Genomic DNA, 23,721 nt, shown 5'->3' on the forward strand with positions numbered 1-23,721 from the left:
CTCACTGGCGATTTTTTTTCTTTCTTGCGCTGCGAGACCACTAGAAAACTCTCGCCTCGCAGCGCAAGAAAGACGCCGGTATAGAACCGGCATATCGCTAGTGGTTTCAATGGGGCCAGCGGCAGCAGCGCTAGCCCCATTGAAAACATAGGGAGAATGCCGCGGACTTCTGCCACAGCGGTCACAGCTGTGGCAGGAGTTTCCTTCATCCCCGCGGGGACCGCGGGATAAAGGAATCCTCTGTCACAGCTGTGGCAGAAGTCTGCGGCATTCTATCCCATTGCTTTCAATAGGATCGGCACTGCTGCCGATCCCATTGAAAGCACTGCTTTGTCAAGCCCTGCGGAATGATTATCGGGGAAGGGCTTGAAATATAAGCCCTTCCCCGATAATTAGCAAAAAGTGTTTAAAAAAATGAAAAAAAATTTACTCACCTCTCCGGCGCCCTCCTGCTGGCTCCCCAGCACTGCTATTAAGCTCTTTCAGCAGGCGGGGATTTAAAAATCCCCGCCTCCTGAATGGGCTGTGCAGATTGGCTGAGGGCTCAGCCAATAGCAGCTACTGCTTAGCTATTGGCTGAGCGCTTAGCCAATGACACATAGCCCTTAGCTATTCATTCATGCCGATGCCGGCTTTTTTCTCGCACTGCGCTGCGAGACTTTAACTTTACTCTCGCAGCACAGTGGAGAAAAAATCGCCAGTCGGTGTCCACCCAAGGGTGACTACTCACTACAGTTTTTTTTCACTGCGAAATTCACAGCGTTGTTTTTTTCTGCAGGCGAAATTGCGATTTTGCGCAGTCACAATTTTAACATTACAAGTCCCATAGACCCCTGCAGAAAAAAAAACGCTGCAAATTTCGCAGTGAAAAAAAAATGTAGTGGGTAGCACCCTTAAAAAAACATCTACAAACTTTGGAATACTTTGTATGATGCACCCAGCTATAGTCTGCTATTGTTTGCATTAACGTAATGGTCTAGAAAAAAAAAGATCTAGAAAAACTTCCACAGTGGGTGGCAACTAACAGAATGGTATTTAACAGGGAGAAATGCAAAGTCTTACATCTGGGCAAGAAAAATGAAGAAAGCATATACAGAATGGGAGGAACTGAGCTAAGCAACAGCAAATGTGAAAAAGACTTGGGTATACAAATAAATCATAGACTGAACATGAGTCAACAATGTGATGCAGCAGCCAAAAAGACAAACACAATTCTAGGATGTATTAAGAGAAGCATAGAGTCTAGATCACGTGAGGTGATTATCCCCCTCTGATCTACCTTGGTCAGACCTCACCTGAAATACTGTGTCCAGTTCAGGGCACCCCACTTTAAAAAAAAACATCGACAAACTGGAGCAAGTTCAGAGAAAAATTACCAAGATGGTGAGCGGTCTGCAAATCATGTCCTATGAGGAACGGTTAAAGGATCTGGGAATGTTTAGCTTGCAAAAAAGAAGGCTGAGAGGAGACTTAATAACTGTCTACAAATATCTGAAGAGTTGTCACACTGCAGAGGGATCAGCCCTATTCTCATCTGCATAAGGAAAGACTAGAAGCAATGGGATGAAACTGAAAGGGAGGAGACACAGATTAGATATTAGAAACAACTTTCTGACAGTGAGGGTGATCAATGAGTGGAACAGGTTGCCACGGGAGGTGGTGAGTTCTCCTTAATGGAAGTCTTCAAACAAAGGCTGGACATATATCTCTCTGGGATGATTTAGTGATCCTGCACTGAGCAGGGGGTTGGACCTGATGACCCTGGAGGTCCCTTCCAACTCTATCATTCTATGATTCAATATGTATATGCTATATAAAAGTGACAATTATGAAGCAGAAGGAGAACATACAAACTCAATGCAGATGTTGTTAGATTTGAATCTAGGACCCCCAGCACTGCAAGACAATTGTGCTAACCGCTAAATCCCACCCTCATTTGGCTGTGATCATTATTTTAGGGGTATTGGTGAACTTCTAGTTCTGTACAAACCGATCTTGTTTTTGCTGATCTCTATTCAGAAGCTCTCCGCAATCAGTGGCTGTGACAAAGGAAATGTAGCATTATGGTCCTTTTACAAAACTCATTCTGAATCATGTATCAAGTAGCGATCAACAAGATTGGTGCTCAATTACCTGACCTTCACATAGACCGAATCAGTACATATGGGGGACGAACGATTGTACATGTGATCATTTGACCTCCATACTTGTCAGCAGCATATCCCCCGTTCACAAAGTAAGCTATGTTGCTGACGATGGTGATTTTTTTTCTCGTGTTGCACGAAAGATGTGATCAGCCAACAACTATACACAGTCCGATGGTCCAGCAAACAAACATTCCTAAGAGTTTTCTTGCCCGTTCATAGGACCGTGTAAAAGTTCCTTTACGTGGATCTATAGTTAAAGCCATACACCCTAATACACAACCACAGTGCAAAGTGGATATCTTAGTGAGAAGACGCACCTAAGACCAACTAAAGGCTACTCTGATACAGGTGTCTTTTTCTGTGTTTAACGCTGCATTTTCAGCACAGCGCTAAACACTGTCAATCACTACATTGATTTCAATAGGGCTTCTCCAGACAAGCGTTAAAATGAAGCGTTTTTCAAGCGCTGTCTATTCTATTGTCATGCGATTCTGCATTTTAAAATGCAATGATTTGCCCATTGAAAGGAATGGGCAGAAAATGCGGTACAGTATGCTTTGCTGCGTTTATAACTGTGCTGAAAACACAGCCAAACCCTGTCAAAAATGCATGTCAACACACCTGAAAATGCAGTAAATGCAGCGTTAAAAACTGCAGCGTTTTTTCAAACGCCTGTTTTATAGTAGCCATGGGCAGATTTGCATTGTGGAATCCGGAGTAGTCATCCGCCTCCAGATTCCGCAGCAAATACCAACCATACTGTGTTTAAGCCTACCTCAATAAGAAGAGATACCCTGATTCTCAGAAAGGAGGGGGGGAGGGGTGTTTGAAATATAAGCCTTCCCACGAAAATAATCCCTAGCTAGACTACATGAAAAAAGAAGCAATTATCCCCAAGTAGGCGGCATTCGAGTCCCTGGCGCTGGTCTGTGGCGCTACTGCAAGCTGCTGTGTTCTCCTGAATGCCGACATAGTATTTGTTTTCCTGATAGCGGGGCTTGAATACCCCGCCTCCAGCAAGCTGCTGCTCTGATTGATTAATCAAGCGCCACGTCAGCCAATGAGAGTGGGTGTTCGATTAACCAATCACAGCTATTCATTGAATGACATCAAGTCCATCAACTGTTCCCAACAGCAACCAGCAGAATTCCATTGGGAACAGCTGACAAAAGTGCAAAATGGTATTCGAAGACGAACATACAGAGACCTGATTTGCATTAAGATGTTAAGATAGTAGCTCAGTTGGAAGGGTTAATCTTTCTCAATAGGACAAGATATACTTGGCAGCTAAGTTCCAATGAATGAAGTGTTCTGACGAGCTGTAAACTTTTTAAAGTGAAAATCAGTTCAAACCCGAAACTTGTGTACATTGAAGGCAGCTCATTAAGCTGGAGAAGATATTAGAACACTGTGCAGATGCAATCTGAGAATAAACTGTTCTCCCTGTCGAGGCGGTTAATCTCCCATCTCCCCATTCTAAGCAGTCACTTGCATATTTATTTATTCAGGGCACGAGGCTCCTGAGGTAATTAGACTGTCAGATTCAGAGTTAATAAGAAATTGCCGGAGAGAGAAGGCATCTTCTGTGTCTTTCACACTCTCTTCATCTTCTATTTTTTATCTTATGTGCTTAGTGGCTTTATTTCACTTGCTGTTTCCTATACCGTGTATTTTCTTCTCTGGAAGCTCAGGATCTTAATTAAGAGATCACTTATCTCCAAATGGGGCTCTGTCTAGCTGGAGCTATTCCTGCCCTAGACCACTGATGTGTTTGCTAATAAAGGCCTACAAGTGGCCCTTGGTCCAACTAAAGCCAAATTGGGTGACCAAATAAGAGCATTGGGATTAAATGTTCACAGTAGACCATTAAAATTAACAATAGCTGAGGAACACATCATTATCATAACCACATGAGACCTCTGGGCCCCTATTGCTTTACTGTGGGGTAGGCAGACTTGTTGAGGTAGAGATCTACGATAATAGTACACAAGTTACAAAAAGGATCTACCATGATAAAAAATGTCTCATTTTTACACAAAAAAGACCATGTTTAGGTCGCAGGCTGATCTTATACAAGGTGCTCACAATTTGACACCTGTTTTGGCTTTGACAAAAACAATGAGGCACATTTACTAATACTGTCTAACAGTTAAGGCCTCCTGCACACGGGCAGGATTTCCTGCAGAATTTCCGCCCGTGCCCGCTGCCATAGGATTGCATCAGATAATGCAATCCTCTGCAGACAGACAGGATTTGATGGCGTGAAAAGACGCGTGGTAAATAAATTGTGGCATGTCCTGTTTCTTTGTGAGCCTCGCAGAGGCCCGCACAGAAATGTCACTGGTGATGCACTGGCTCCGCTGTGCGCATGCGGGATCCATCTGCAGGAGGCCATAGACCACATGTGTCAAACACAAGGCCCGCGGGCCAAATCCGGCCCGCTGCCTCATGTTATGTGGCCCGCGGCGTGCCCACGCCGCTCACCACTGCAGCGATTACCAGTTGGGGTGCCGCTGCTCCCTGCTGATAATCGCGCTATTACCGCTGTTCCCGGCACACACTGAGAGGACTCAGGGAGGAAGCGTGCCGGGCACACACACTGCCGTCAGTGTGTAGCCGGGATCAGCGCGAGCAGAAGGAGAGCGGCGCTGACTGCAGGGAGCAGGTAAGTATAAGGGTTGGAGGAGGGTTAATATTACTGCTGCGGGGGGGGGGGGGGGGGTAATATTGCTGCTGGAAGGGGTTAATATTACTGCTGCTGGGGGGGTTAATATTGCTGCTAGGGGGGTTGGTTAATATTACTGCTGCTAGGGGGGGGGGTTAATTAATATTACGGCTGCTGGGGAGGGTAATTAATATTACTGCTGCTGGGGGGGTTAATTAATATTACTGCTGCTGGCGGGAGTTAATATTACTGCTGCTGGGGGGGTAATTAATATTACTGCTGCTGGGGGGGTTAATTAATATTACTGCTGCTGGCGGGAGTTAATATTACTGCTGCTGGGGGGGTAATTAATATTACTGCTGCTGAGGAGGGGGGATAATTAATATTACTGCTGCTGGGGGGGCTAATTAATATTACTGCTGCTGGGGGGGGGGGGTAATTAATATTACTGTTGCTGGGGGGTTAATACTGCTGCTGGGGGGGTTAATTAATATTACTGCTGCTGGGGGGGTTAATTAATATTACTGCTGCTGGGGGGAGTTAATATTACTGCTGCTGAGGGGGGGGGGTTAATTAATATTACTGCTGCTGAGGGGGGGTTAATTAATATTACTGCTGCTGAGGAGGGGGGTTAATTAATATTACTGCTGCTGGGGGGGCTAATTAATATTACTGTTGTTGGGGGGGTTAATACTGCTGATGGGGGTGTTGGTTAATATTACTGCTGCTGGGGGGGGTTAATTAATATTACTGCTGTTGGGGGGTAATAATATTACTGCTGCTGGGGGGGGGTTAATTAATATTACTGCTACTGTGGGGGGTTAATATTACTGTTGCTGGGGGGGGGCATGCTGCTAGGGGAGGGGGTTATGCAGCTGCGGGGGTTAATATTACTGCTGCTGGGGGTGGGGGTGGTTTATATTACTGCTGCTGGGGGGGGTTAATATTACTGCTGCTGAGGGGGTTTAATATTGCTGCTGGGGATGATGTTGCTGAGGGGTTATTACTAGTGAGGGGGTATATATTACTGTGGGGGTTACTATTACTACTGGGACCACTGTGGGGGTCGCTATTACTACTGGAGCCACTGTGGGGGTCGCTATTACTACTGGAGCCACTGTGAGATACCCTGTTACTATTGGAGCCACTGTGGGATACCCTGTTACTACTGGGGCCACTGTGGGGCTCCCTATTACTATTGGGGCCACTGTGGGGCTCGCTATTACTAATGGGGCCACTGTAGGGGTCAATATTTTCACTGGGCCACTATGAGAGTCACTATGACTACTGCGACCACTATAGGGGTCACTATTAGGCCTCGTTCACACGGGCGTAATTGTATTTCGGTCGCACAAATACGTTACATATTTGTGCAATCGAAAATCGCTTATGTCTGTCTATTTGGGCACGCAAAAAAGAATGCAGATGAACCCACTGAGATGGTGCACAAATATGCAGTGAATACATAGGTTTCCTGCGCATTCGCCACATATTTGCGCGGCCCATTCACTTCAATGGCCTATTGCGGTGCGTAGTATGTAACAAAGTAGGTCATGCTGTGTGAAAACATACATCATGTGAATGACTTTACTGCATATTATGTTCACAAATACACTTGTGTGAACGAGCCCTTACTATACTGTCTTACAATCGGCCCTTTGAAGGTCACCATAAGCCCAATGTGGCCCTCGGTAAAAATGAGTTTGACACCCCTGCCTTAGACAGTGTAAACTAAGGCGGCCTGCACATGGACAGATTTGCATTGTGGAAGCTGAGGCCGGCATCCGCCCCCGGATTCCGCAGCAAATATCTGTCATTTACATGCTATGCAAAAGCGCTTTTCCCTGCCCATGAGTGGAAATCAACTGCGATTTTCCGCTCACCGGGGAAGATGCGCAGCATGTTCTATTTTAGTGCAGGACCCGCACAGACGGCTTTCATTGAATTCAATGGAAGCCGTCTGTCCTGTGTTCCTTCCACAATGAGCATTGCAGAAGGGTCGCGGGATCTACTTCGTTGCCATGCTCGTTTTTCAGACAAGTCGGAAAAAGTGTCCAAAAGGGTCTAAAAAACATAGCGAATGTGGTATAAAGCATGCAAGATATAGTTTTCTGGTACAATTTGCACCCGAAAGCTTTTATATTTTGAATAGCAAAGCTTCCAATTGTTTTCACATAATTTTTGCTTATTTTTGCACACATATATTACAAAATGGAGCAAACACACAGTATATTTACATCTTATCACAGAAGAACTTATCCTTCCCCATCTGCTCCAATGTATCAGTCATTCTAAACAGAAATAAAAAGGGAAGCTAAAAGTGGTTCCTGGTGGTTGCACTAGCTGGCATTAGGCCCCTTTACACGAAATGCCATTTTAGTGTAAATGCTGCCAGCAGCTGAATGCCAAACAAACTTTTTTCGCTTCATGTTCGTCACTCGTGCTGTGCAGGCAAAAGAAATCAAACAACAATCAGCCCGAATGACTGCCTGTTTACTGTGAAAGAAAGCAGACAGGCGGGAGCGTTCTCCGACCTGTTCCGCCTCCATTCACGGAGCGATCATTGCTTCTGTGTGGAAGAGCCGGAGCGATCATCGCTGGGACGACTGTTGGAAGCCTTTGCGTCAGACAGCTGTCCCGTGTAAAAGGACCCTTCCACTAGAGATTTTTGTCATCTTCAATGACTGATATTAACTACTTATTGCTGTCAGTCACCATTTCTACATGACATGAGCAAATAAGGGGGATGGAATAAATCCTCTACAGTGCCACCTATTGAAAGGCAGCATTCCTTCAAGTCAAAATCAGACTTTTTATACAAGCCTTGTTACAATGACTGGGATTTTGACTTGAAGGAATGCTGCCTTTCAATAGGTGGCAATGTGGAGGATTTATTCCATCTCCCTTATTTGCATATTACCCAGAGGAGCGTGCGTGGCCATTTGAGTCTCCTCACGTAGTTTATAGTATATAGTTGCTCTCCCTAAGGAGAAAAGAGCATTTCTGACCTACATGACATAAAAGACTGTGCTAGACACTGACCACAAGAAAGATCTATGAAAACTGTGATCAGACGCATTGGTCTTTTTTGATGGTTGCCAGATGTGGTTGTTGGTAATACATTTAAAGCTTTCTATGCCAAAGAAGATATATGTGCCCTATCAGTAAAACTGCAGATCAAAGATCAGGGCAGAAACCCAGGTCGCCAATTTGTCTTTTTAACATATGGCATTGCCATCTAGAACAACAACCTTCACCGACCAACCATAAAAAGACACTTTTTTTAAAACTGAAACATTTAGTATATAACTAGATTAAAGGGAACCTGTCATGTTCCCACAGCACTATAAAATCAGTTATGGTTCTGTTAGGGAACATGAGAGGAAGACGGGTGATGTATTTTTTTTTTATACTCACCCGCTCCCGTGATCCAGTGTTGTCACCAGTGAAGTTGCCACATGGCACAAAAATCTGACTCTTTTCAGAGTCCCGTACACGCTCTCCTATATGAGTTTATTAGTGAGGGACTCTGTATGACCAGTATGATAACTGGAATATTTCAAGATTATGTTGTATTGATAGTAACAATAAAATATAGAAGGCACAGAATAGTGAGAGAGAAAGTGGGGAGAAATTTTAGCATTAAGATGGTGCCTGATAAGTATCACATATGAGGCTGCACTGCATGGAAGTGACTATATATATATATTTATATATATATATATATATATATATATATATATATATATATATATATATATATATAAATATATAAAGACGAAAGCCCTCACTGATTCACTGACTGACTGACTGACTGACTTCGCCACTAATTCTCCAACTTCCCGATGTCGTAGAAACATGAAATTTGGCACAAGCATAGATTATGTCCAAAATAGGAAAAGCTAATGGGTCCCAACTCAATTGTTCAATTCTAGCACAAAATAATTAGCGTCCAAATTTAACGTACAGAATCTAATTCTCTCACTTCCCGGTGTCATAGAAACTTGAAATTTGGCACGAGCATTGATTATGTCATAAATAGGAAAAGCTAATGGGTCCCAACTCTATTATTCAATTCTAAGCGCAAAAGAATTAGCGTCCAAATTTTATGTACGGAATGTAATTTTCTCACTTCCTGATGTCATTTTATATAAAGGAAACGTCGCATGGTTACCTCCCTGTGGTGTTTCCTGGGTAATGCAGAGAACTATGCAAAATGGTGAACATATATTTTTCCTCGGTTTCTCTAAAGTAACCACGACTTCATAAGATTTTCCGAGTGAACACCAGATAAACACCAGTACCAAATTAACTCGGGCGAAACCGGGTATATCAGCTAGTAACATATATAGGAGACATCCAGAGTGTGACATACTGTACAATCAGGTGAGGGGTGCACGGATGGAAAAATGTGTTTTTGCTGGAGCAACCCTTTAAATAAAATGTAATTTTCCCAACATGCATTCCTAATATTATGGTCATTATCTGCACCATGGCTTAGGAGCTTAGTAGTTAGCACTGCTGCTCTGTAGCTCTGGGATTATAAGATGAATCTGACTAGAATCACATTTCCTTTTAGATTAACCCCTTCCCACCCCAGGACGTACCGGTACGTCCTGGGAGCCTGGTACTTCCCGCAAGAGGGCGTACCGGTACATCCTGGGGATAGCGCGAGATCACATATGATCCAGCGCTATCCCGCAGCGGGGGCTGGCTGTCAGTCACAGCCGGCGTCCCGCTGCAACAGCGGGGGGGGGGGGGGGGGGATCGGAGATGCGCCCCCCGCTGTTAACCCCTTCCCTGCCGGGAAAGAGTTCACAGAGGGACCGCACTCCCTGTGTGTCTCCGGCTGGCACTCGTGATGTCATCGCGAGAGCCCGGCCTGTCACCATGGCAACAGGACGCCAGGCACTGGCGTCCTGTATTGCCTATGCCTATGATCACTGTATAAGCGATAAGGCATGGCAGAGCAGTAGCTCTGCCATGCCTTATGATAGCGATCATAGGCACAGTGCTGCAAGTCCCTCAGAGGGACTCAAATTGTGTAAAAAAAAGAAAAGAAAAATGTAAAAAAAAAGAAAAATGTAAAAAAACCCCTTTTTTATGCTTTTTCTAATATTAGCATAAAAAAAGGTAAAAAAAATGAAAACCCCACATATTGGGTATTGACGCATCCGTAACGATGTGTACAAAAAGTTGAACATGCTTTTTATTTTGTACGGCAAAAAGCGTAACAAAAAACGCTAAAAAACAGGCAAAATGCTAATTTTTAGCATTTTGCCTCCCAAAAAATGCAATAAAATTGATCAAAAAAGCTGTACATTCCCCAAAATGGAACCAACAAAAACTACAGCTCGTCTCGCAAAAAATAAGCCCTTATAGAGCTCTGTACATAGAAAAATAAAAAAGTTACAGGACTTTGAATGCAGCTATAGAGAAAAAAAAAGATTTCCAAAAAAGGGTTTTTATTGCAAAAAAGTGTAAAAACCTAAAAAAAATATAAGAATTTTGGTATCGTTGTAACCGTACCGACCCACAGAAAAAATTTTGTGGGTCATTTATGCTGCATAATTAACGCAGTAAAAAAAATCTATGGCAGAATTGATGCGTTTTCTCTCCCTGTTATCATAAAAAAAATAATAAAAGTTTTACGATATAGCCTATGTACCCAAAAGTGGCACCAATAAAAACTACAGCTCGCCACACAAAAAACAAGCCCTTATAAGGCCGCGTCAACGGAAAAATAAAAAGGTTATGGCTTTTGAAAAATGGAGATGGAAAAATACCAAAAATCGTTTGGTCCTCAACGCCAAAATAGGCCATGTCCTTAAGGGGTTAAATGTTCTCCTCATGCCAATGTTGGTTTCTGAGTTGGATGGCACGAGTAGAGTGGTTTGAAGTTGACAATTCTGTTTTCCCTGTGATTTGACCCATGTTTGCTTTTTGAATTTGGAATTGATACTTGAGGACATTAATCAGTTGTTGCCATATGGCAGCCAATACGAGTGATTCTGTATAGACATGTATGGCTGCAACTAGACAAACAAGACTCATGAGGCAAGTTAGTTAACACCTTAAAAGCTTTGTTATGTTCCTTTGTTATTATTCATTTCTGAACAATTTTTTAGTGGGCTTGTAGTGGCCCAGAGGGTCCTCCAGAATAGCCATACATTCATTGTCCTGTGAACACCTTGCTATGTGCTCATATTGAGACATAGAAGGTGTCGTACGTCGGAAAGCCCTGTCTTTCCCCTTTCTTTCAACAACCTAAACTAACTGCTTGGCAACAGCTGGCTGCTGATTGGCTGCTTGTCACGTAGTCACTGATTAGGGAAAGGGGAAGCATGAGAGTCTGGAGAGTGGGAAAAAAGCTCGGGGCTAGATAGGATGTTAGGGGGAGGAGTAGCTAAAAGTGCGGGAAAGGGGCAGGAAGAGAAGAGGGGTTGTAGTTAGGAGGAGGAGGAGAGTGGACATGCTGTCGGAGCAGGACGCGCAGGAGGTATTCCGCAGGCAAACCAGAGAGAAAGAACGTTGCCTGGAGTAGGAAGCCAGGATTAAATAAGCTTCCGAATCAACCCACATCATGGAGAAACAAACTGGGACCTTTCTAACAGTGAGTTACACTGAACCCTGCTCAAATATTTTCAGGGAAAGTAAGAGAGGCCCAGCTTTAAACCAGCTTCAGTTACTACCATAAAGTCTTCTAAACAAACATCCGAATAGATAACTAGGACTGTGGGAGCATTATGAGGTAACCTCTAGAAACAAATAGAAAGAGCATTGAAGAGTAAAGTGGTAAATGTACTGAACTGGATTTGTGAAACAACGTTACCAACTGTATGTCAAGTGAATACTTCTGTCATAATCTGCAAGTCTGCCATTGTTGTGATTGTTTCACTATTTCAAAAATTAGTAAACGGCATACCTCTACTTTGCAAACTAAAACTATCAGGACTCATGTCAGTTATTTAGTCTTTAACTCCGAAGTTCCTGAAGAGGTGCTGGCGTCACGTGACAAACCACTGTTGAACAGTGTTTTACTATACTGATCCTTTTGCCACCATGTGCAGCCGAGCCAGGCACTTTGCCGCCATTGCTGGGAGAGATTCCAGAGCTACCTGTGACATCCATCTTGATAACCCGTGGTCTCCCCTACATTGACGTGCCTTGCTCAGACGCTGCAGGCTGGTGGGCATTTTCCTGTGAAAAGAGGACACTGCCATTAGGGAATACTGTTATCATGAAGGGGTGTACTTGGTCTGCAACAATGTTGAAGTAGATGTTTTATGTCAAATTAACATCTATCCAAAGGATCCAAAGTTTCCCAGCATAGCATTCAAACTTGCCAACAGTCTTGATTTTGGAGGGACAATTCAACAAACTGGGTTGGGTTTTTGTACACCCCTTTTAAAATTGACCATTTTTGAGGTGTTCTCAGGCTTTCCCGAGAGTGAGGTTTAAATATCCCAAATTTGTATGCTTTAAATGTTGGGAAGTAATCTGTTATTAGAGGTATACCACCCTTAGAGAATAACAGTATGTCCTCTTAGAAACAGTGTAAAGTTGCATCACCCCAAAAGGCTCAAATAAAAACTCTCAGAATTGGCATTTGGGTGATTAGTTTTTCAGTGCCAGCCTTTTCTGCTCTCCCATTTGATATACAGTGGTACCTTGAGTAATGAGTGCCTCAGCTTGCGAGCTTCTTGATTTGCGAGCAGGTTCTTTCCTGAATTTTTGCTCTGATTTAAGAGCAAAAAGTCGGGTTACGAGCCTGCTCGCCAGTCAAGAAGCTCGCAAGCTGGGGCTCAGGGGGGGGGTCTAATACTCACCTACCGCCAGCATTCCGGTCCTTGCGATAGTCTGCGGTGCTGCTGCAGGCAACCGTATCCTCCTCCACGCTGACATAGCATTTCTTCCTGGAAGCGGGGCTTGAATACCCCACCTCCAGCAAGCTAATGCTCTGACTGGTTAATCCAGCACCGTGTCAGCCAATGAAAGCCTGCGTTGGGTTAAGCAATCACAGCCATTCAATAATATCATTGAATGGCTGTAATTGGTTAACCCAGCACCGGCTTTTATTGGCTGACGCGGCGCTGGATTAACTAATCAGAGCATTAGCTTGCTGGAGTTGTGGTATTCAAGCCCCGCTTCCAGGAAGAAATGCTATGTCGGCGCGGAGGAGGTCACGGTGGCAGGACAAGGACATAGTGGCAGCAGAAGGACGAGGAGGCGAAGCGAAAGCAGGAGGAGGAGGAAGCGGAAGCAGCAGAAGGAGGATGAGGAAGCAGCAGGAGGAGGAGGACGAGGATGCAGCAGCAGCAGGAGGAGGCAGCAGGAGGAGAACGAGGACGCAGCAGCAGCCCGCACAGGGACCGGAATGCGGTAGGTAAGTATTGATGTTTGTTTTTTTACATGTAGTTAGGGCTTATTTTTGGGGAGGTCTGGAACGGATTAATGGCATTTCAATTCATTTCAATGGGAAAAATTGATTTGAGATACGAGTGTTTTGGGTTAAGAGCTACGTCACAGAACGAATTAAACTCCTAAGCCAAGGCACCACTGTATAGTACTATATGAGTGAGTGCTGTTCATTTTGAGTGGCAACTGAGATTGAAATGGGTTACTGGCCTCCCCTGTAGATGGGAGCCCATTTTCACCTTTATAAATTAGCCTTCACTTCACAATGTACCATATTAAACAGGCAATCACTGTTGGAATATATATATATATATATATATATATATATATATATATATATATATATATAAAACATTAAATGGCCACTTTTTTAGAGGCACCCGTCCTTTCATGATTGGAGATTTCCAGTATGGAAATTAGACCAGCAACACCCAAGTGCAGCAATAAATCAAGTGAGCAAGCTTTGATTGGTTCAATTTAAATGTGAATCGGCAATAAAATAGGAAATCAAGTGATTTCAAACAAGGCCTGGTCATCTATGCTAGATTAGCTGGGGCATTTCAAAAACTGCCAACCTTGTGAAGTTTTATCAGGCAATGGTTTAGAGAGTATACCAAGAATTGTGCGATCAAGAAAAAAGCATCCAGCAAAAAGGGGCTACTGTGGATGTAAACATCTCAGTGACGATATGGGTCAGAGGAGGATGTTAAGAACTGTTTTGGGAAACAGGCAGTGAAAATTGCAACTAAATGCAACGCTGATGCTCCAACTAACATGTGTGAAGCCACAACTCAACATTTCTCAGCACGGATGGTCTATAACTGCAGACAACTAGTTTAAGTGCCATTTAAGAGAAACACAAAGGCGAGACTCCAGGGGGCGAAAGGACTCAAAAACTGGATCACTAAACAGTGGAAAAAGATCGCCTGATCAGATGAGTTCAGATTTCTGTTGCAGAAGGCTGATGGGAGGGCCAGAATTTGACACAAACCCCATGAATCAATGACCCCTTTCTTTAAGCTGTTCAGAGCATGTCCGTTTCTCCATCTAATTTGCAGCAACTGCAAGAAGCTATTCTGACCACATGAGACAATATTCCTGAAGAACAATTCCAACACCAATGGAATCTATGCCATGACGACTTGCTGCAGTTGTGAAGGCCAAAAGAGGTCCAATGCACTTCTAAATGGGAGTCTCCAGTAACATGGCCATTCAGAGTGAATATACCGTAGCTCTTATAATAGATATCTAGGTTTGCTCTGAATTCCTTGGGTAAACTGTAGTAAACTAAGATCAGTGTATGAAAGTCAATGTGTTAGTAAATACATTTGTGTTAAAAAAGCCAAAAGTATTATACATAGTAACATAGTTCGTAAGGCCGAATGAAGACAATGTCCATCTAGTCCAGCCTGTTTATCCTCCTGTGTTGTTGATCCAGAGGAAGGCAAAAAAAGCCAAGAGCAGAAGCCAATTAGCCCTTTTGGGGAAAAAATTCCTCCCCGACTCCCTAATGACAATCAGACTAATCCCTGGATCAACCCCTAATAGTTCCTACCTGCCTGTATACCCGGATGAACTATTAACCTAAAATTTATAACCTATAATATCCTTCCTCTCCAGAAAGACATCTAGTCCCCTTTTAAACTCCTGTATGGATTTTGCCATCACCACATCCTCAGGCAGCGAGTTCCACAGTCTAACTGCTCTTACAGTAAAGAACCCCTTTCTATTAGAGATGAGCGAGCACCAAAATGCTCGGGTGCTCGTTACTCGAGACGAATTTTTCGCGATGCTCGAGGGTTCGTTTCGAGTAACGAACCCCATTGAAGTCAATGGGCGACTCGAGCATTTTTGTATATCGCCGATGCTCGCTAAGGTTTTCATTTGTGAAAATCGGGGCAATTCAAGAAAGTGATGGGAACGACACAGAAACGGATAGGGCAGGCGAGGGGCTACATGTTGGGCTGCATCTCAAGTTCCCAGGTCCCACTATTAAGCCACAATAGCGGCAAGAGTGGGCCCCCCCCCCCCCTCCCAACAATTTTTACTTCTGAAAAGCCCTCATTAGCAATGCATACCTTAGCTAAGCACCACACTACCTCCAACAAAGCACAATCACTGCCTGCATGACACTCCGCTGCCACTTCTCCTGGGTTACATGCTGCCAATTCCCCCCCCCCCCCACGACCCAGTGTCCACAGCGCACACCAAACTGTCCCTGCCCAGCCTTCAGCTGCCCTCATGCCACGCCACCCTCATGTCTATTTATAAGTGCGTCTGCCACAGGAAAAGCAGGCACACACTGCAGAGGGTTGGCACGGCTAGGCAGCGACCCTCTTTTTTAAAGCGGCGGGGCGATAGCCCACAATGCTGTACAGAAGCAATGAAAAATCCAAACCTGTGCCACCTCCATCTGGAGCTGCACACGTGGGCATAGCAATGGGGAACCTATGTGCCACACACTATTCATTCTGTCAAGGTGTCTGCACGCCCCAGTCAGACCGCGGTTTTTTATAAATAGTCACAGGCAGGTACAACTCCGCAATGGGAATTCCGTGTGCACCCACAGCATGGGTGGCTCCCTGGAACCCACTGGCGGTACATAAAAATATCCCATTGCAGTGCCCATCACAGCTGAGGTAGTAATGCCATGTTTAATGCAGGTGGGCTTCGGCCCACACTGCATGCCCCAGTCAGACTGGGGTTCTTTAGAAGTGGAAACAGATGCATTTACAACTCCCTGTGGACCCACAGCATGGGTGGGTGCCAGGAAGCCACCGGCGGTACATAAATATATCCCATTGCATTGCCCATCACAGCTGAGGTAGTAATGTCATGTTTAATGCAGGTGGTCTTCGGCCCATACTGCATGCCCCAGTCAGACTGGGGTTCTTTAGAAGTGGAAACAGATGCATTTACAACTCCCTGTGGACCCACAGCATGGGTGGCTCCCTGGAACCCACCGGCGGTACATAAAAATATCCCATTGCATTGCCCAACACAGCGGATGTAACGTCAGCTGTAATGCAGGTGGGCTAAAAATTCATTTGATTACACTGTAGGCGAGGGCCCACAAAAATTGCTGTATCAACAGTACTAATGTACATCAGAAAAATTGGCCATGGCCAACCAAGAAGGCAGGTGAAACCCATTAATCGCTTTGGTTAATGTGGCTTAATTGGTAACTAGGCCAGGAGGCAGCCCAGTTAAAATAAAAATTGGTGGAGGTGAAAGTTTCAACGCTTTAATGAGCATTGAAACGTATAAAAATTGTTTACAAAAATTATATGACTGAGCCTTGTGGGCCTAAGAAAAATTGCCCGTTCGGCGTGATTATGTGAGGTTTCAGGAGGAGGAGCAGGAGGAGGAGGAGGAATATTATACACAGATTGATGAAGCGAAAAGGTCCCCGTTTTTGATGGGGATACAGAACGATGCTTCCATCCGCGGGTGCAGCCTACCTATTGCTTAGGTATCGCTGCTGTCCGCTGGTGGAGAAGAGAAGTCTGGGGAAATCCAGGCTTTGTTCATCTTGATGAGTGTTAGCCTGTCGGCACTGTCGGTTGACAGGCGGGTACGCTTATCTGTGATGATTCCCCCAGCCGCACTAAACACCCTCTCTGACAAGACGCTAGCTGCAGGACAAGCAAGCACCTCCAGGGCATACAGCGCGAGTTCAGGCCACGTGTCCAGCTTCGACACCCAGTAGTTGTAGGGGGCAGAGGCGTCACGGAGGACGGTCGTGCGATCGGCTACGTACTCCCTCACCATCCTTTTACAGTGCTCCCGCCGACTCAGCCGTGACTGGGGAGCGGTGACACAGTCTTGCTGGGGAGCCATAAAGCTGTCAAGGGCCTTAAAGAGTGTTGGCCTGCCTGTGCTGTACATGCTGCCTGATCTCCGTGCCTCCCCTGCTACCTGGCCCTCGGAACTGCGCCTTCGGCCACTAGCGCTGTCGTATGGGAATTTTACCATTAGTTTGTCCGCCAGGGTCCTGTGGTATAGCAACACTCTCGAACCCCTTTCCTCTTCGGGTATGAGAGTGGAAAGGTTCTCCTTATACCGTGGGTCGAGCAGTGTGTACACCCAGTAATCCGTAGTGGCCAGAATGCGTGTAACGCGAGGGTCACGAGAAAGGCATCCTAACATGAAGTCAGCCATGTGTGCCAGGGTACCTGTATACAACACATGGCTGTCCTCACTAGGAAGATCACTTTCAGGATCCTCCTCCTCCTCCTCCTCAGGCCATAAACGCTGAAAGGATGACAGGCCAGCAGCATGTGTACCCTCACCAGTGGGCCAAGCTGTGTCTTCCCCCTCCTCCTCATCTTCCTCCTCCTCCTCCTCACCGCGCTGAGATATAGACAGTAGGGTGCTCTGACTATCCAGCGACATACTGTCTTCCCCCGGCTCTGTTTCCGAGTGCAAAGCGTCTGCCTTTATGCTTTGCAGGGAACTTCTCAAGAGGCATAAAAGAGGAATGGTGACGCTAATGATTGCAGCATCGCCGCTCACCACCTGGGTAGACTCCTCAAAGTTTCGAAGGACCTGGCAGATGTCTGCCAACCAGGCCCACTCTTCTGAAAATAATTGAGGAGGCTGACTCCCACTGCGCCGCCCATGTTGGAGTTGGTATTCCACTATAGCTCTACGCTGCTCATAGAGCCTGGCCAACATGTGGAGCGTAGAGTTCCACCGTGTGGGCACGTCGCACAGCAGTCGGTGCACTGGCAGATTAAACCGATGTTGCAGGGTGCGCAGGGTGGCAGCGTCCGTGTGCGACTTGCGGAAATGTGCGCAGAGCCGGCGCACCTTTCCGAGCAGGTCTGACACGCGTGGGTAGCTTTTCAGAAAGCGCTGAACCACCAAATTAAAGACGTGGGCCAGGCATGGCACGTGCGTGAGGCTGCCGAGCTGCAGAGCCGCCACCAGGTTACGACCGTTGTCACACACGACCATGCCCGGTTGGAGGCTCAGCGGCGCAAGCCAGCGGTCGGTCTGCTCTGTCAGACCCTGCAGCAGTTTGTGGGCCGTGTGCCTCCTATCTCCTAAGCTGAGTAGTTTCAGCACGGCCTGCTGACGCTTGCCCACCGCTGTGCTGCCACGACGCGCGACACCGACTGCTGCCGACGTGCTGCTGCTGCTGACACATCTTGATTGCAAGACAGAGGTTGCGTTGGAGGAGGAGGAGGAGGGTGGTTTAGTGGAGGAAGCATACACCGCCGCAGATACCACCACCGAGCTGTGGCCTGCAATTCTGGGGGTGGGTAGGACGTGAGCGGTCCCAGGCTCTGCCGTCAGGGAGATATAGTGGCCCTGCCCGCCTGTGCTTGTCCACGTGTCCGTTGTTAAGTGGACCTTGGCAGTAACCGCGTTGGTGAGGGCGCGTACAATGTTGCGGGAGACGTGGTCGTGCAGGGCTGGGACGGCACATCGGGAAAAATAGTGGCGACTGGGTACTGAGTAGCGCGGGGCCGCCGCCGCCATCATACTATTGAAGGACTCCGTTTCCACAACCCTATACGGCAGCATCTCCAGGCTGATAAATTTGGCTACATGCACGTTTAACGCTTGAGCGTGCGGGTGCGTGGCAGCGTACTTGCGCTTGCGCTCAAACACTTGCGCTAGCAACGGCTGGACGCTGCGCTGACAGACATTGCTGGATGGGGCCGAGGACAGCGGAGGTGAGGGTGTGGGTGCAGGCCAGGAGACGGTAGTGCCTGTGTCCTCAGAGCGGGGTTGGATCTCAGTGGCAGGTTGGGGCACAGGGGAAGAGGCAGCGGTGCAAACCGGAGGCGGTGAACAGCCTTCGTCACACCTTGTGGGGTGCTTGGCCATCATATGTCTGCGCATGCTGGTGGTGGTGAGGCTGCTGGTGGTGGCACCCCGGCTGATCTTGGCGCGACAAAGGTTGCACACCACTGTTCGTCGGTCGTCTGCACTCTCAGTGAAAAACTGCCAGACCTTAGAGCACCTCAGCCTCTGCAGGGTGGCATGGCGCGAGGGGGCGCTTTGGGAAACAGTTGGTGGATTATTCGGTCTGGCCCTGCCTCTACCCCTGGACACCGCACTGCCTCTTGCAACCTGCCCTGCTGCTGCCCTTGCCTCCCCCTCTGAAGACCTGTCCTCAGTAGGCGTAGCAAACCAGGTGGGGTCAGTCACCTCATTGTCCTGCTGCTCTTCCTCAGAATCCTCGGTGCGCTCCTCCCTTGGACTTAATGCCCTTACTATTACCTCACTGATAGACAACTGTGTCTCATCGTCATCGGCCTCCTCACCCACTGAAAGGTCTTGAGACAGTTGCCGGAAGTCCCCAGCCTCATCTCCCGGACCCCGGGAACTTTCGAATGGTTGGGCATCAGTCACGATAAACTCCTCTGGTGGGAGAGGAACCACTGCTGCCCAATCTGAGCAGGGGCCCGAGAACAGTTCCTGGGAGTCTGCCCGCTCCTCAGAATGTCTCATTTTCATGGAGTGAGGAGGCTGGGAGGAAGGAGGAGCAGCAGCCAGAGGATTCTGAGTTGCAGCAGTGGACGGCGCAGAACTCTGGGTGGACGATAGGTTGCTGGAAGCACTTTCTGCCATCCACAACAGGACCTGCTCACACTGCTCATTTTCTAATAAAGGTCTACCGCGTGGACCCATTAAGTGACAGGCAGGCCAAATAGATTTTTTCCAAATATTTTTTTCAAAAGGACCACTGCGTATATTCAATCTATAATATATGTCTTCTGGCCCTGCCTACACAATTCTATCCCTGGACTGTGTGACGGAACTGCAGTGTTGCACTGTTATTAACTGCAACAGACCGGTGATTTCAGAGCCAGGAAATAATTTGGCGCAAGCCTGCTGTAACACTTAGCTGGCTGCGTATTTATTTGGAGAAATACTACCCCCAGCAGACACGGACCCAGAACACTGAGCAGAGTGACAGGCAGGCCAAATAGATTTTTTCCAAATATTTTTTTCTAAAGGACCACTGCGTATATTCAATCTATAATATATGTCTTCTGGCCCTGCCTACACAATTCTGTCCCTGATGTGTGTGTCACGGAACTGCAGTGTTGCACTGTTATTAACTGCAACAGACCGGTGATTTCAGAGCCAGGAAATAATTTGGCGCAAGCCTGCTGTAACACTTAGCTGGCTGCGTATTTATTTGGAGAACTACTACCCCCAGCAGACACGGACCCAGAACACTGAGCAGAGTGACAGGCAGGCCAAATAGATTTTTTTCAAATATTTTTTTCTAAAGGACCACTGCGTATATTCAATCTATAATGTATGTCTTCTGGCCCTGCCTACACAATTCTATCCCTGGAGTATTACTGCAGGGCGCAATGCTCTGCACGGCCGATATAACAAAAAAAAAAAAAGTGCAACACTGCTAAAAGCAGCCTCCACACTACTGCACACGGTTAGATGTGGCCCTAAGAAGGACCGTTGGGGTTCTTGAAGCCTACACTAACTCCTAACACTCTCCCTGCCTAACCACCACTTCTGTCCCTGGACTATTACTGCAGGGCGCAATGCTCTGCACGGCCGATATACCAAAAAAAAAAAAAAAAGTGCAACACTGCTAAAAGCAGCCTCCACACTACTGCACACGGTTAGATTTGGCCCTAAGAAGGACCGTTGGGGTTCTTGAAGCCTACAATAACTCCTAACGCTCTCCCTATAGCAGCTCCGGCACCAGCAGCACTGTCCCTCAGCTATCTCACAACGCATCTGAGGCGAGCCGCGGGAGGGGCCGATTTATATACTCGGGTGACACCTGATCTCGCCAGCCACTCACTGCAGGGGGGTGGTATAGGGCTTGAACGTCGCAGGGGGAAGTTGTAATGCCTTCCCTGTCTTTCAATTGGCCAGAAAAGCGCGCTAACGTCTCAGAGATGAAAGTGAAAGTAACCCGAACATCGCGTGGTGCTCGCCTCGAGTAACGAGCATCTCGAACAGGCTAATACTCGAACGAGTATCAAGCTCGGACGAGTACGTTCGCTCATCTCTACTTTCTATGTTTGTAATGAAACCTGCTTTCTTCTAGACGTAGTGGATGCCCTCTAGTTACCATCACAGTCCTGGGTGTAAACAGATCATGGGAGAGATCCTTGTATTGTCCCCTCATGTATATATACATAGTTATTTGATCTTATACATTGTTATTTGATAGGAGTGACACCTTTATTAACTAACCAGAAAAACATTATTTGCAAACTTTCTGGTTAGCTAATATACATATTACCCCTTGTAATACTTTTGGCTTTTTTGTGCAAAATTATTGACCACCACAGATTTTTCTGGCTAACAAGGCACCACACTATATTTGCTGGACCTCATACACTAAGTTGTGATGGCAATGGTTAGATGACTGTGGACCAGTCTTATGAGTGCACATACTTTCATGTAAAGAAACAGTGTCCTTCTCCGTCACTCCTGCAGTATTTACCCATGAAATAATACCGTGAAACCAAAATTACAAAAAACAAAAGGTCTTGTAGAAGAGGACTTCTTTCAAACAAGTAAGCAAATACATGTAGAGTTTATGGGAATTGAACATACATCACAGATATATCTACAGTAGATCAGGGGCAGAAGTGGTCATTAGTACAATTAAAGGGGTTGTCCCGCGGCAGCAAGTGGGTCTATACACTTCTGTATGGCCATATTAATGCACTTTGTAATGTACATTGTGCATTAATTATGAGCCATACAGAAGTTATAAAAAGTTTTTTACTTACCTGCTCCGTTGCTAGCGTCCTCGTTCCCATGGAGCCGACTAATTTTCGCCCTCCGATGGCCAAATTAGCCGCGCTTGCGCAGTCCGGGTCTTCTGCTCTCTTCAATGGAGCCGCTCGTGCAGAATGCCGGCTCCGTGTAGCTCCGCCCCGTCACGTGCCGATTCCAGCCAATCAGGAGGCTGGAATCGGCAATGGACCGCACAGAAGAGCTGCGGTCCACGGAGGGAGCAGACCCCGGCGGCCATCTTCAGCAGGTAAGTATGAAGACGCCGGACCGCCGGGATTCAGGTAAGCGCTGAGCGGTTTGTTTTTTTAACCCCTGCATCGGGGTTGTCTCGCGCCGAACGGGGGGGGGGGGGGGGGGGGTTAAAAGAAAAAAAAAACCCGTTTCGGCGCGGGACAACCCCTTTAATATTAAACTTCCACTTGGTTAGGAAAAATCTCATGAGTATGACTAGTTTAAATGGAATGTGTCATAAAAATCACCTATTTATATCACATTTTTGTGTTAAACGCTTTTTAAGAATTTTTGGTGATTTTGTTTTTTTTTTACATTTTCAATCACAATCTATATTTAATTTTAAAAATATCCTAAAATCCTGCATTTTTCACACTGACCACAGAGCCTAATAATAGACTGATTTATTCTTCACCTGTAGAGAAAGCTTTGCAGCAGTTATTTCACTAACATCACAGGCAGGATTACACTGACAGCTAAACACTTATATGAAGATAATGCAGAATCTACCATTCACAATAGGTATAAACTGTGACTATCTACTCCTGACCCCCTGCATAGGTCACAGAACATATCTAGAACAGTCTCCATACAAGTCAATGGGCCCCCTCATGTCCATTGTGTGAATGGCCCATGAGGCTGCTGTAAATACTCTTAGTGGTGTTAAATGTAGCTTAGGAAAGATAGTCGTCCCCATAGTTATGTACAGACAACAGAATAAACCATTCTACACTCAGAAAATAATAGAATAAAAAATCTACACTCCGAAAATAAAAGCAGATTAGAAACATGGAAAATGTTTCACTATTTGCTTTTAATTAATGCAAAAAAAAAAAATGGTGATATAGTCCCTTTAACGTAAATTGAGCATTTTTTGGGGCTCTCGACATTAGTGTTGGGACCAATTTAATATGCATAAAACTGAGGAAAAAAATTGACAAATACCAATCCTATTTAATAAATTATGAAATGTTAAGGGAAATTCACTAAAACTGACCCTCACAAAGCAAGGGGCTCAGTAATACTGGACTATGGTCAAGTAGTAGGTGATATTCATTGGGATGGGCCAAGTCAACTATGTTACAGATGACAGAAGTTGTCATGTAGCATGATCCTTCATTAGATGTGACAACGAGGCTGACAAAGTTAATTCAACCAACATCCTATTAGTATATAACAGTTTTTTTTCCCAGCTAGTATTTGGATATTTTCAGCATCTTCTCTCCATGGATACCTTCGCCCTGCCTGCTCACCATTTCTCTTTTGCTTCCACCTCTCTCCTCACATACCTCTGTATTTATATCTATTCTGTCTCTCTCTCTCCCCATCTCTGTTCCTGTACGCCGTTGCAGGCACTTTCATCTGTTCCCTTGGGGACTGGATATGTCACCGCGGGATTTGCTTGTCCGCCTCTCATACAGTGGCAGAGCCCCATGGCTTTGACAAACCTCATTTAATTGGGAGGAAGCCAGGAGGGTTTGAAAGAACTCGCATGTCTACGAAACTCCTTTTATC

General features: G+C 46.0%; 1 protein-coding gene across 2 annotated transcripts in view; it reads right to left on the reverse strand.

The window, feature by feature from the left end:
• Positions 1-23,721, reverse strand: part of CDK15 (cyclin dependent kinase 15) — a 163,418-nt gene that overhangs the window by 4,458 nt on the left and 135,239 nt on the right. The window lies entirely within an intron of this gene.

The sequence above is a fragment of the Eleutherodactylus coqui genome, chromosome 8, assembly GCF_035609145.1.
Source record: "Eleutherodactylus coqui strain aEleCoq1 chromosome 8, aEleCoq1.hap1, whole genome shotgun sequence".
In the NCBI taxonomy this organism is placed as follows: Eukaryota; Metazoa; Chordata; class Amphibia; order Anura; family Eleutherodactylidae; genus Eleutherodactylus; species Eleutherodactylus coqui.